This window comes from Mauremys mutica, chromosome 11 (genome assembly GCF_020497125.1).
Source record: "Mauremys mutica isolate MM-2020 ecotype Southern chromosome 11, ASM2049712v1, whole genome shotgun sequence".
Lineage (NCBI taxonomy): Eukaryota > Metazoa > Chordata > Testudines > Geoemydidae > Mauremys > Mauremys mutica.
Genome location: NC_059082.1, coordinates 50,000,347 through 50,013,625, shown reverse-complemented (window position 1 = coordinate 50,013,625; position 13,279 = coordinate 50,000,347). Strand labels below are relative to the sequence as shown.

Below are 13,279 nucleotides of genomic sequence, written 5' to 3'. Positions count from 1 at the left end.
CCCATAGTTTATATTGAAGGTTACCTGCACACATGCACACATTCTCAAAAACAGTGACATGCTGGATGGTTATTTTTATTCAAAACATGTTAAAAAATAGTTTGGCTCCCCAGCTTGGTGAAACAGATGGCAGTAGCATCGTCTGGAGTTTGGCAAAATCATGCCACAAAACCGATTTGTCTCGTTTGTCAGGTTTTTAAATCCCTACCGTTAAAAGAAAAGCTCTCATCAGAGACAGCTCCTGCTTAGGCTGGGTAATGCAGTGTGGTAACATGCTATTTTGTCACCTCTGGAAGCCGCCATTCAAATCCTGATTTTATTTTTTAGTCCTCAAATAAAAATGAGCTTGTGTTCTCATCCCAGTCTTTAATCCTCAAGATGCAGTTTGGCCTTGTGGTAGTCTCTGCTTAAAAAAGGATCCAGGCCTGGCATAACAGCAGGGGCAGCAGGTCAGAACGGACAGGATGAGGAGGTACCAGGAAGATAGAAACACCTATGGGTGTGTTAGCAGAGCTATATGTGGTCCTAGCACTGAAATAGCGGAGGATGCGGCTGAGGGTGGGGGGGGACTGGAAGAGCAGGAGGATGGGGTTAGGAGTGAAAAGCGCTGGCAGAGCTGTATAGGAAGCCAGATCCCTGGAAAAGGAGGCAGTGCTGCAGGCTAGGCTAGAGGCACCTTGACAGATGTAGGTGCATGTCTGGGACTGTCATAATGTTGGGCATGCTGCTGCATGGTGCATTGGCAGAGCTATGTGGAGCTGAGAACTGGGATCGCCAGGTGAAGATGAAGCTGCATTGGCTGGTTGCATACATGGAGCTTGCATGTGACCTGTCTCTGCTATTCCAGTTTCAGTGTTGCTATTTACTCACTTCCATAAGCAATAAATTAACTCCATCTAAAAGGAGGTTTGGAGGTGGGGAGGAAAGCTGGGGTCTGCTGTTGTCATTTGAAGACTAAGACTAACAGAGAGAAAGCAACCTATTCTCTCCCCTGCCCCCCCTCCAAGTAAACCAAACCGCTTGCATTAGCTTTGCTTATGACTTGGCATCATGGGGGGCAGGGGGCAGAGTGTAGCATTTTGCCTAGGAGTCAGTCCTCTGAGAGTGATTAAAAGAGGACACAGGAGCAGCACCAGCCAGGACATGAGGCAGTTAGTGGAAGTTTTCTCTTTAAAGTTTAATGGGTTTGCTGCTTTTCTTTCTGAGAGACACCCGATATGGACATTGATACAGCTGTCTCCCTGGCTCATTACTGGCCTCAGGGTTGTAATGAGGGGCTCGGGTAACCCTGCAGTGAAATTCAACACTGCTGAAGCTGGAGTTGATGTGGGCATGGAAATAATGGGAATGAATGTGAGGACTGGAAGGGGGTTGCTCTGCGCCTAGAAACAGTGAGGTAGAGAGAGCAGAGCAGTGCTCAGCACCTGTGATAATTGTGTAACTTTTGTTGTTTCACCCCCGGTGGTTTTCAGAGTCTTTTGTTGCAGCAGGGGGCTTGGTAACTTTTCTTCTCCTCTAGCCAAGAGGAAGAGCTGCTCCTTCTGGTGACAGACCTGATCTTGCTTCTGTTCTTCCATGGATAAGCATGTTTTCTTGGGAACTGCTTTTATAACCTCATTTCCTTGGGGCCATCCACAGTCACCCCTGGCTTGGAAGCATTCCTGAGAGATCCCAGCAAAGGATTTTTTCCCTCCCAGTTACGTGTGCACATCCCTGCTGCATTACGTGTGCTCCCTGTGTTTGGATGGGCAGTAAAATGTGATTTCTCTTTCATCTCCTGGGATGACAATTCTGAGTTTAACTATGGGTTGTTGCTTTTTCATATGGCGATAAAAGTGGAAGCCTGCAGTGAATTTTTATGGATGCCTGTTAAGATCCCAGTTCTGTGAACCACAAGCAATAAACCAAGTCTCTGGGTTGTGCTGTTTTAGAGGTAGGAACCGGCTGAAACCAGCTACTGTGGGCACCAGCATAAACAGTGCAAGGTTTCTTAGCAGTAACTGTAAAGACATGTTTAGAGAGAGACTGTTCTGCTGTGGGGTAAGAAATGGAATCTCTTTTCTCTGCCGACTTCTTTGTCCTTTAAGCCGTACAAGTTTTCCCACCTCTAGCTTTGTGCACACATCAGAGTGTGAGTGAAGGAGAGGTGATTATGAAGAGACTGATATGGAAATATTGGAGGCTTTTCCTGTATCAGAGACACCTTTCGCTTTTCCAGATCAGTTTACCCTGAACAAAGTATAGTGCCTTCTGCGTTAGCATTGTGAATAATGTGATACTGGCCAGACGTGGGCATGGAATATTAAGCAAACTCCTTTAAGAGTCTCTGGGATAGAGATTCCTCTGTGCTCTGGGTCTTGCTGTTCCTGGCTTATGACAAGCGGGTAGCGCTCCGGAGCTCTTGACTATGAAAACATTGAAGTGCCTCACAACAGGGTGGCCTGGGTTTCTGATGTGACAGACGCCAGTGCCCTTGACCATCTGTTCCTTCTTGCCTTCTCACTCATAGTTCTGGCTCTGTAGCACAGCAGGTGGTGGCAAATGCCAGAGGCAGAACACGGTCCAGATGGGACATGGTCTAAGGCCTCATGGCACATCCTGGGTGCATTCATTCTTTTTATTACACCTTCTGGAACCTGCTGTTGGGTTTTTTTCTGTTTGAAAGATTTTTCCCCTTTCAAATTAGCTCAGATTGCTTGTTCTGAAAACAAAAGCAAGTTATTTTCGTACCATGAGCAGCTTTTCTCCTTGTTCTGTAGGGCTTCCTCTAGAGCAGTGGGTTTTTGTCAGGGGCGGCTCTACGTTTTTGGCCGCCCCAAGCAGTCATGCGCGGGAGGCGCCCCGGAGCCGCGGGAGCAGCGGACCTCCCGCGGGCATGACTGCGGAGGGTCCGCTGGTCGCGCGGCTCGGCTGGACCTCCCGCAGCTGCGGGCGGTTCGCTGGTCCGGCGGCTCCGGTTGAGCTGCCGCAGGCATGCCTGCGGGAGGTCCAGCCGAGCCGCGGGACCAGCGAACCGCCCGCAGCTGCGGGAGGTCCAGCCGAGCCGCGCGACCAGCGAACCGTCCGCAGTCATGCCTGCGGGAGGTCCAGCCGAGCCGCGGGACGAGCGCCCCCTCCGCAGTCATGCCTGCGGCAGGTCCGGTCCTCCCGGGGCTCCGGTGGACCTCCCGCAGGCATGACTGCGGCAGGTCCGCCGGCCCAGCCTGCCGCCCCCCCCCCGGCGGCAGGGAACGCCCCTACATTTTGCCGCCCTAGGCACCAGCTTGTTTTGCTGGTGCCTAGAGCCGCCCCTGGTTTTTGTACGCCTTTTTCTTAAGAAGACTGGCAAGAAAGACTTAAAAATAAATCCTACTTAGGCACCTGTATGAGCAGGCTAATTTTCAAAACTCCCATTGAAACCTGCATCTGATTTAGAGATTCAGATTTAGTGCTTAGGGCACCAACCCAGACTGAGATCTGGGATCAATCCCCTGCTCTGCCACAACCTTGCTTTGTGACCTTGGAGAAGTCACTTAGCCTTTCTGTGCCTTTGTTCCCCCATCTATACAGTGGGGATAATAGCGCTGCCCTGTCTCATAGAGGGGTTGTGAGGATAAATACATTAAAGACTGTGAAGCACATTGAGATCTCCTGCTGAGAAGTGCTATAGAAAGGCTAGCATTATCAGATACAGGACACGTGCTTGTGAAAATCTTGCCCTCCTCCCCCGCCCAATTGTTCTAATGGGAAGGGCACATTCTTCTTCTGTGCCAAGGTCAAGAAATGTTCCATAACACTAGACAGAATGGAAAGAACTCTTACCTGGTGCACATGTCTCTGGTGAGACATAATGGGTGCCAGTGCAACTAATTGTCAGTTCCATTCTCTCCTCTCACCCCTGCATTCTGTTTTAAGGTTCGATCCTGCCAATTGGAGTCAAAGGAAGCAGGATAAGGCCCTTAAAGCTGTGTGGCAAGCCAACATAGCTGATTAGCATTGTCCATCCAGGAGTGTATTGGGATTTTGCCAGATATTTTTACTCATTATTTCCTTTCTGAACTGCTTAATATCCAAAAAGCATATTGCTGTGGGCTGTGATCTCAATGGATCTAACTGGTATAGCAGGGACATCCTGCCTGGGGGAGTGCTTGAATGGGGAACTTCAGAGGAAATCCCAGCTGCGGGAAATGGTGCTGGTGATTTATTAGGTAGGTTCTGCATCAGCCCAGAACCAGTGCCCCAGTGTGGTGCTAGGAGGCCCTCGCAGCTGACAATGCCATCTTTCAAATTAGAAGTGAAGGTCCTGACAACTGGTGATAGACTGTGATGTCCTTAACTATTTTGCAAAAATAGCTACATCTCGTGTTAGGCTCAAATTGCAATCAAGGTTCAGCAGTTACTTCCATCTATCTACAATTGCCCCGCAAACTACATGGTATTGTCCTCACTTTCTATTCCAAATTGTTGTGTTGTGTTGCTGTGTGATGTTAACAGCTCCTGTGTCCTACCTCAGCAGGGGCTGCATTTCAGGGGTAGGTAGAGTGATTTCACGTCTGTAAGGTCTGTGCTCTGCTCCATCTGTTTCGAGGAACAATAAAACATCATATGATAGGAGATGGTTTTAATTTTTCTGTGATGGCACACCTGGGACGACTTAGTAAAGTCTCCCATCAAAACTGGATTGAGTTTTCAGTGTTGCTACTGCTATCCAGTTTTTAATGTTTAATTACTGACTTTCATTCTTTTTGTATTAAAAATCAGCCTCTGCTTCTGCCACATGATGCAGTTGCTCTCATTTCTATCTCTGGGAAGCATCTGTGATCCTGGTGTGGTGACTCAGGTTTAGGCTCTACCAGTGTTGCTTGAGAATGTGCTATCCAGTAGAGAAGGGACTGGGGAGGTACAGTAGGTATAGAGGGAACACTTAGTGTCCCAGGGACCTATAGTACATACTCCTGGTACTAAGTACTGGGGCTAAACAGTTTTAAGCCACTGTATACAACAGTAGTCGTGGTCATCCCAAGCGTTTAATGCATTCCAGCCACACCAATTAATAGATTCCAAGGCCAGAAGGGGCTATTGTCATCCTTTAGTCTGACCTCCTGCATAGCACAGGACTCTGCTGTGGACATCAGGAATTCTACAAGGAAAATAAAATTGGAAGCTCATTACTGAGAATGAACAAGTGTCTTGGGCTTCATAGTGCTGTCTCCAAAGTGGCAGGAATGTGCATGGGATGGTATCTGTGTTGCTAAATAATCTTTGAATGCAGTGTGGCCTGGTGGATAAAGCTCTGGACTTGATCCTGGAGATTTGGCTTCTGTTCCTGGTTCTACCACTGGCCTGCTGGGTGACATTGGGCATGTCCCTTCCCCGTGCCATGCCTCAGTTTCCCCATCTGTAAAGTGGGGATAATGATAATCACCTCCTTTATAAAATGCTTTGAGCTCTCCAATGAAAAATCAGGTGATATTATCTATTAAAGTCAAGGCAACTTCACCATCACCAGGATAAATCAACCCCCCCTGCACCTGTTCAGAAGAAGTGTGCTTTCGCCAGGGATCAATAAGGTTTCTTTCTGCCCCCCACCTCCTTGAGGTGATTGCAAAGTACCACCTGTGGAGTGCGCTGAGGTGAAGGCTCAGTCACTAGATTCTTGCAACCAGAGGCTACGATTCTGTCATGGAGCCAGCTAGCAGAACATGCAGTTAGTCCCACTGCTGTCAAATGAGGGACCACTTGTACAGATTATTTTAATTTGCATAATTTGAATTTTAAATGAATTCCCTTTCTTGTGATTGTCAGGATGGGTTCTTTTTTTAAATAAGCCCTTCCCTTTAACTCCTTTGAGGCTTGTGTGATGTTAGTGAAGTGTCGGCCTTAGGGGGTGAGTGAAGAACCTTTGATTGCTTTGGCTTTCAGACTTGTACAGACCTTCTTGAGTTGCTCCCTCTTTTCCAAAGATGTGAATCAGTTGAGGCAAACAAACAAAAAGAACCTGGCTCTGACCAAGGAGCAGGAAGTCCTGCTCCCCAACAGCTCCCTGGCTGCGTATGGGATACTCCATTAGGGTCCTGTTTGCTGGCTGATTGTCACAATTGCATCGTGCAGGCTTCCAAGCCATGGTGCATGTTGTATTGATTTACCAGGTGATGGGCAAGGGGGTGGCTTTCATTTCCTGCCCAGTGGGCTCCACTTTCGCTCACAGGTGCTTTTCCCTGCTCTCACTTTATTTGGAAGGAAAAGGCCTTTGAGGCTTATCTGTGCCTACAGTCCTGAGGAGGAGGAGAATTGGATCTTGCTGGGTGCTATGCTTTGAAGAGCATGGTGAGCCCTCCTCCTGCTTCTCTTGTCTTTGTGTTTATTGAGGGAAATTGTCACTTTTTTGAGTTTGGTGCTGGTGTGAAGTGCGGTTGGCTCCCATCAGGCATGGCTACCAAACACAGTGGCCTTGGCTGAGGAAGCAGAGAATATTGCAGAGTATTGTTAGAGAGAGCCAGGGGTTGTATTTCCCATGCCTTCCCCACCAGCGGCAGATTCTTGCAGGAAGCTCAGGAGTGAATTGCTGTATAGCTTGGTAGTTCCCTGTTAGCAGATGCCTCCATCACAAGACAATCTCTCTTGTTGGTATCCTCAACAGAGAGGCCAAAAACTGAACGAGGCATGGAAACCCAACACCCCTCAGTCCTAGAGGCGACCACCCAGTTTAAGGTGAGTCACAGTGGCAGGGCAATGGGTAGGAAGTTTGCATTGCAGCAGCTTGTGCTGTATTTGTAAGGCATCCTTTGAGGATTTCCAAGTCCTTTGTCAGTGCTGTAAACTACTCGGCCTCTAGGCCAGTCAGTCTGGCACTTCTTGCCCGCACTGAATTCAGTGTTGTTTTTTTTTTAAATTGAAACAAAGAGAAGCACTGAGTACCTCTCTGGCTTCTAGGAAAAGAGTGGGATAGAGTGTGTGTATGTAGTGGTAGCCCAGGGGCAAATGCGCACTCACTTCATTGCCATCCCAGAATCCCAGGTCAGAATTAAAATACCCTGGATTTTCTCCCTCACATGATTAATTATGGTAGGACCACAATTCCCAGGGATTTTCTGTTCATGCCGTCGTGTCTGCAGGCAAGTGAACTTCACTTTGCTAAGGCCCCTACTATTGGGGTTGACAAGAGCAGCTCAAGGCTAGCTGAGTTCTCTGTTTTGGGGTGCATCTGTTTGAGTTCTCTGGTTGGATGCTCAAGTGGTTTGAACCGGGACTTCCTAACATGCCCAGTGCCCCTTCCTTGTTTCCTTGCCCCTCTTCTGAATGGTCACGTCTAAACTGGAAAATAGGCTGTGTTTAAAAACATGCTAGCTAACATGCTTGAACTATCATGTTTTTCAATACAACCTATTCCCTAGTCTAGACAGGGTCAACGTCATATCCCCACATTCGATTCTTTCCTCAAGTATAGGCTTTAAAGAGGGGAAATTGCTCTCCTGTATAGTAAGCAGGGCTGTGGGTGTGTTTTTCAGCAATGTCTTTTGGTTTTCGTTATTCACCCTCTCTCCTAGCCTTGAGACAGAAGCAGTTGCTGACCCTAGGCTCCTCAGAAAGCCGCAAACTCCTCTGCTGGTTTTGCTGGGAGTGTGATTTGTATCTAATGTTGGAAGAGCTGTACAGCATGCTTAGCTGACGTTTAGCTGATGCCTCCTTTCACACTATGCCCTTAACAGCACATTCCGATGTGGCACCTCATTAGATTGGTTTGCTGTTGGTCTACAGCGTATGCCCCCTATTCCTATAGTAGCATTTTGGTGGTCTTGCTATAGCTATGTAACAAGAGAGCCACTTCCAGCTCACATTGGAAATACAGAAAGTAGCGTTGATGGTAATGTTTTCACTGCAAAGAGTTTACCAAGAAAGGATAAAGACAAAGTGTTGTTAGCTGCTCTCTCCCACCAGGTGCAAAGTACACAACAGGTGTGCAGCGATCCTGAGTGTCAACGCATAGATAATCCTTCATTATCTTCCTAAACTGCTGGTGAGCTGGCTCACTTGATGGCAGGTGTGTGCATGCATGGTGTGAACTTCATAAACCCTTAGACTGACATGCTTCAATGCCTTTGAGATTTCCATGTTTAACTGGCTTATGGGTTAAAGAAAACAGCTTTGTCCCAGGAAGTGTGTTGGAAATGGGGGTAACCTGGTGGCAACTGGCTGCCACCATCTGCAGCCCAGTGTGCCCCATGCAGTGTCTGGACAGAATGAGATAGCTCAATGAATCAAAGGCACAGGGAGACTGGCTTTCAAACAGGTGAGATGCGAGGAGCTGCAGCCAAACTGGCTTCGTCCTTAGTGATTTACTTTTTTAAAATTATTATTTCTGTTGTTAATATTATTTTGTATTATGTATGGCAGTAGTAGCACTTACCTGCCCCAACCAGGGCTTAGGGCCCTCTTGTGCTGAGCAGCATAGCACCGAGGAGAACAAAGACACGTTCTGCCTTAAAGAGCTTACAATCTAGGATCCCTGACAAGACACAGGAGGTGGATAAACAGACCAATGGGGCTGAGGACAACAGGGAAGAGGGAAACTTGCTGCGTGATAGACTTTTGTTTCAAGGAAAGTGCTGAAAGGAGGCAGGGTCATTGTATTTCATGTAAGCTTAAGTAGTTTTCCCGTTTCTGCAGAGTCCAGAGCAATCTAAAAGTCCCTCAACTATTGATGGACTTCAGAACAGTATTATGGAAATGAAATAAGCAGAGTTCCACATAGAAACATTGCAACCTTATAGTAACAGTGAGTCATGTGATACAAGGAGATTCCATCTTGGAGTTCTGGTAACTAAGCAGCAGTCTCATGGCCTGTACCCTCAACTGGGAACCCCAGTGTAGAATTGTAACTTGTTTTACTGCACCCATCTCTGCAGTGGCTGAGTGTTACATGGATACGTCAATATTATTTCTAGTACAATACATGGATACTGAACAGGGGCTTATAAGTTACAAGCTCTGAAAATATTGTATGCAGTGGGGTATTAGAAGATATGCTGTATTGTATACAGTGAGGTATTGAAAGGTATGGCATATTATTGCACGTTGACAGCTGGGGTATAATTAATCTGTTGTAATTCCACTGACTCCAGTTTACACCAGGTGTAAAATTGACCTAGTAGATTTAATTCTTTTTCTGTATTGCTGCAAAAAATCTTATGGCTTACAGTGTTCCAGAAATCCTCAGCAAACATACAGTTAGTTATTGTTTGTTCCCTGTATTTTAGTGTAACAAAAACTAAAACGAAAAGAGAAATTTAAGGCTTAAGCCATAAAGCAAGCAGGTCAAATGTATAATTGAAGTGACTGAGCAACGCAAGAGGTGTCCTATTGGAACTGAGCACATGCTGTCCTAACCTTCACAAAGCACATTTTGAATGTCTCTCTTGAGAAGGTAAAATACAAAGGTATATTTAAAATATATATACCGGGTGCCATTTAATTACACCATTCATTGATGAGTGTTATGAAAAAACAATGCAAAAAACCCTAACAAATAATCCTCCTAATAAATAAAATGACACTTTAGCTAGATAGCAGCTTATTCATAGGAGTGCAACAGGCAGCAGAACAAGCCTTGGTAACAGACACTGAGTGGGAGAGATCACTGAATCATTCCGTTTAGCAAATTAGCGAGTTAGTGAACCAACACAATAATCATAATAAACAAGCATGAGTAGCGCCAGACAAAATGTACTTTATTCATTTATTTTACAAGTGTCTTTTTAATTATAATAATAGTTCCTAGTGTAGTAGTAAGTGTTTTGTAGTGTGCGTAGTAAAAGCAGTGAGATGAGAGCATGCAACAGTGAGATGTCCGCTAAAAGCGGGGAGAAATCTTTTTTCTTTTTTTTTTTTTTTATGGTGGCGAGTGAAGTGTGGATTAGTGAGATTGTAGTGTAGTTACCAAAAGCTGGGCTGCTAAGGAGAACCTGGTATCTGGTGGAGCGATGCAATAGATCTGCTCTGCTACCAAAGCCAAACAAAGTAGCAGGTTAGTGGTGATAAAGGAGGTAAACCTGGTCTAAGATGATGACACCATTATCCGTCTCTGGTATTACAGACCTAAAGGGGTGGCTCTCTGCTTATGCAGCACAGAGTGAACTTGAAACAGCCAAAGGAATCTTCCCAGTGCAAAGCTGGCCGTGATAGTTCTGCTGCCTTCTGCATCTGCCATCTACTGTGCTGGAACCTACTGTGTGGCATAAGGGAAGGCAAAGGCTTCTCTGAGGCAGGGAGGAGACAGAACATGTGACGGAAGGGGAGGAGGCAGAGCTAGGCTCTGATATACCCAGTTCTCAGCTGACTTACGGTCCTTGGGGGATCTTTCCACTTGGGCATGGTGGAGAATTAAACCCAAATCTCTGAAATAAACCAGAGTAATGAATCACTGAAAAAAGCATCTTGGCCTGGTATCCCCATTTATATACCTGTTGTTACATGAAAAGGGTGTCTTACATTTTTAGCCCATGGCTGGTCTTTTCAAATAAGTAATACAGATATAAAAGTGGAGTAGCTGTCTCACTGGTTTGATGGGGATATAGCAGCTCAAGGGCATACAATTCTCATTCAATTTAGCAGGGTTCAAAGCCAGACAAATAGCAAATCAATGACACATTTTTGTGCACCATCTGAGCAAAACCGTGCTAATTTGCTTCCAAGTCCCCATTCTATTGTTCAATTTTCTGGGTGCTCTCCCTGGATGAACTCTGCCTAGCAGTATACTTCGCTGCCTGCTTTCACTCTGCGAGGATATGCCTCTTGGCAGCCATCTTCCATTGCATTTCTCTAAACCACCAAGTGCAAGTAGAATGACTGTATCGCTGAGAAGCGGTAGGAATTTTTCTGGGAAATGTAAACTTGTTGGAGGGCTAGGTTGCTCCTATTATTCAGAGCTTTCACCCAAATAGCAACACTTGCATTCCGTGCTGTTTAATGGTCTGCTTGCATCTTTGCCACTAAAATCAGGAAAACTCCTTGACACTGCCTATGAAATTAATATGCATCTTGTGTGCTAATATAAATCATTTGTTATCTTAGAGTTTGTGAATGTGAACAACGGTTAAGACTGACTTGAGCCAGGTATGAAGTGGCAAGTAATTTACAGCTCTTCTTCCCCCTCCTCTCTGCCCCCCCGCCCAGTTTGCTAGTACACCTGACTCATAGAAGATTAGGGTTGGAAGAGACCTCAGGAGGTCATCTAGTCCAACCGCCTGCTCAAAGCAGGACCACCCCCAACTAAATCATCCCAGCCAGGGCTTTGTCAAGCCTGACCTTAAAAACCTCTAAGGATGGAGACTTCACCATCTCCCTAGGTAACCCATTCCAGTGCTTCACCATCCTCCTAGTGAAATAGTTTTTCCTAATATCCAGCCAAGACCTACCCCAGTGAAACTTTAGACCATTGTTTCTTGTTCTGTCATCTGCCACCACCGAGAACACCCTAGCTCCATCCTCTTTGGAACCCCCCTTCAGGTAGTTGAGAGGCTGATATGAAATCCCCCCTCACTCTTCTGCAGACTAAATAAGCCTAGTTGCCTCAGCCTCTCCTCATAAGTCATGTGCCCTAGCCCCCTAATCATTTTCGTTGCCCTGCACTGGACTCTCTCTAATTTGTCCACATTTGTGTCTCTCTTTCTGTAGTGGGGGGCCCAAAACTGGATGCAATACTTCAGATGTGGCCTCACCAGTGTCGAATAGAGGGGAATAATCACTATCTGCTGGCAATGCTCCTACTAATGCAGCCCAATATGCCGTTAGTCTTCTTGGCAACAAGGGCACACTGTTGACTCATATCCAGCTTCTCATACACTGTAATCCCTAGGTCCTTTTCTGCAGAACTTCTGCTTAGCCAGTCAGTCCCAGCCTGTAGCGGTGCATGGGATTCTTCCGTCCTAAGTGCAGGACTCTGCACTTGTCCTTGTTGAACCTCATCAGATTTCTTTTGGCCCAATCCTCCAATTTGGCTAGGTCTCTCTTGACCCTATCACTACCCTCCAGCATATTTACCTCTCCCTCCAGCTTAGTATCATCCGCAAACTTGCTGAGGGTGCAATCGATCCCATCATTCAGATCATTAATGAAGATATTGAACAAAACCGGCCACAGGACTGACCCCTGGGGCCCTCCGGTTGACACTGGCTGTCAACTAGACATGGAGGCTTTGATCACTACCCGTTGAGCCTCACGATCTAGTCAGCTTTCTATCCACCTTATAGTTCATTCATCCAATCCATACTTCTTTAAATTGCTGGCAAGAATACTGTGGGAGACCGTATCAAAAGCTTTGCTAAAGTCAAGATATATCACATCCACCGCTTTCCACATATCGACAGAGCCAGTTATCTCATCATAGAAGGCAATCAGGTTGGTCAGGAATGACTTGCCCTTGGTGAATCCATGTTGACTGTTCCTGATCACCGGTCCTGTCCTGCCTCACTCCCTGCTGTTCCAGTTGGGAGCCCCTGTGCAGCTTTGGCGATCCTGACCTGCATACCACTTGCTGTCTCACACCTGCTGTTGGGCCAGCGCATTCTCTCCATAGTCCCTCAGCCGCTGACATGCAGGATTAAAATTTGTTTGGCTCCTGTGTGTGTTTTGAGGTCACACATTGCGCAGTAGATAATGGCTCAGTCCCAGGGCTGCCATCAGGAGTGGACAAGCGTATATGTCGACCCAGAACTGACCTGACCGAGGGACGTGAGGAGTAGAGATTTAAGCCTGGTCTACACTACGTGTTTAAACCGGTTTTAGGAGTGTAAAACCGATTTAACGCCACAACCGTCCACACTAGGAGGCACCTTATATCGATTTTAATGGCTCTTTAAACCGGTTTCTGTACTCCTCCCTAACGAGAGGAGTAGCGCTAGTATCGGTATTACCATATCGGATTAGGGTTAGTGTGGCCGCTGATCGACGGTATTGGCCTCCGGGCGGTATCCCACAGTGCACCACTGACCGCTCTGGACAGCAATCTGAACTCGGATGCAGTGGCCAGGTAGACAGGAAAAGCCCCGTGAACTTTTGAATATTTCCTGTTTGCCCAGCGTGGAGCTCCGATCAGCACGGGTGGTGATGCAGTTAAAAATCAAAATAAAGAAAGAGCTCCAGCATGGACGATGCGGATGTGATCGCTGTAAGGGCAGGCAAATCTGTTCTATCAGCGCTCCGTTACAGAAGACGAAATTCAAAATCATTTTTTAAATATCTCCAGACAGACGCCATAGCAGGGACTCAGCGCACTGCTGCGTGGCAAGCGTAACGGAAAGCC

General features: G+C 46.6%; 1 protein-coding gene across 10 annotated transcripts in view; it reads left to right on the top strand.

Annotated features, from left to right (window-relative positions):
* Nucleotides 1-13,279, top strand: part of LOC123344354 (ankyrin repeat and fibronectin type-III domain-containing protein 1-like) — a 596,720-nt gene that overhangs the window by 208,496 nt on the left and 374,945 nt on the right. The window lies entirely within an intron of this gene.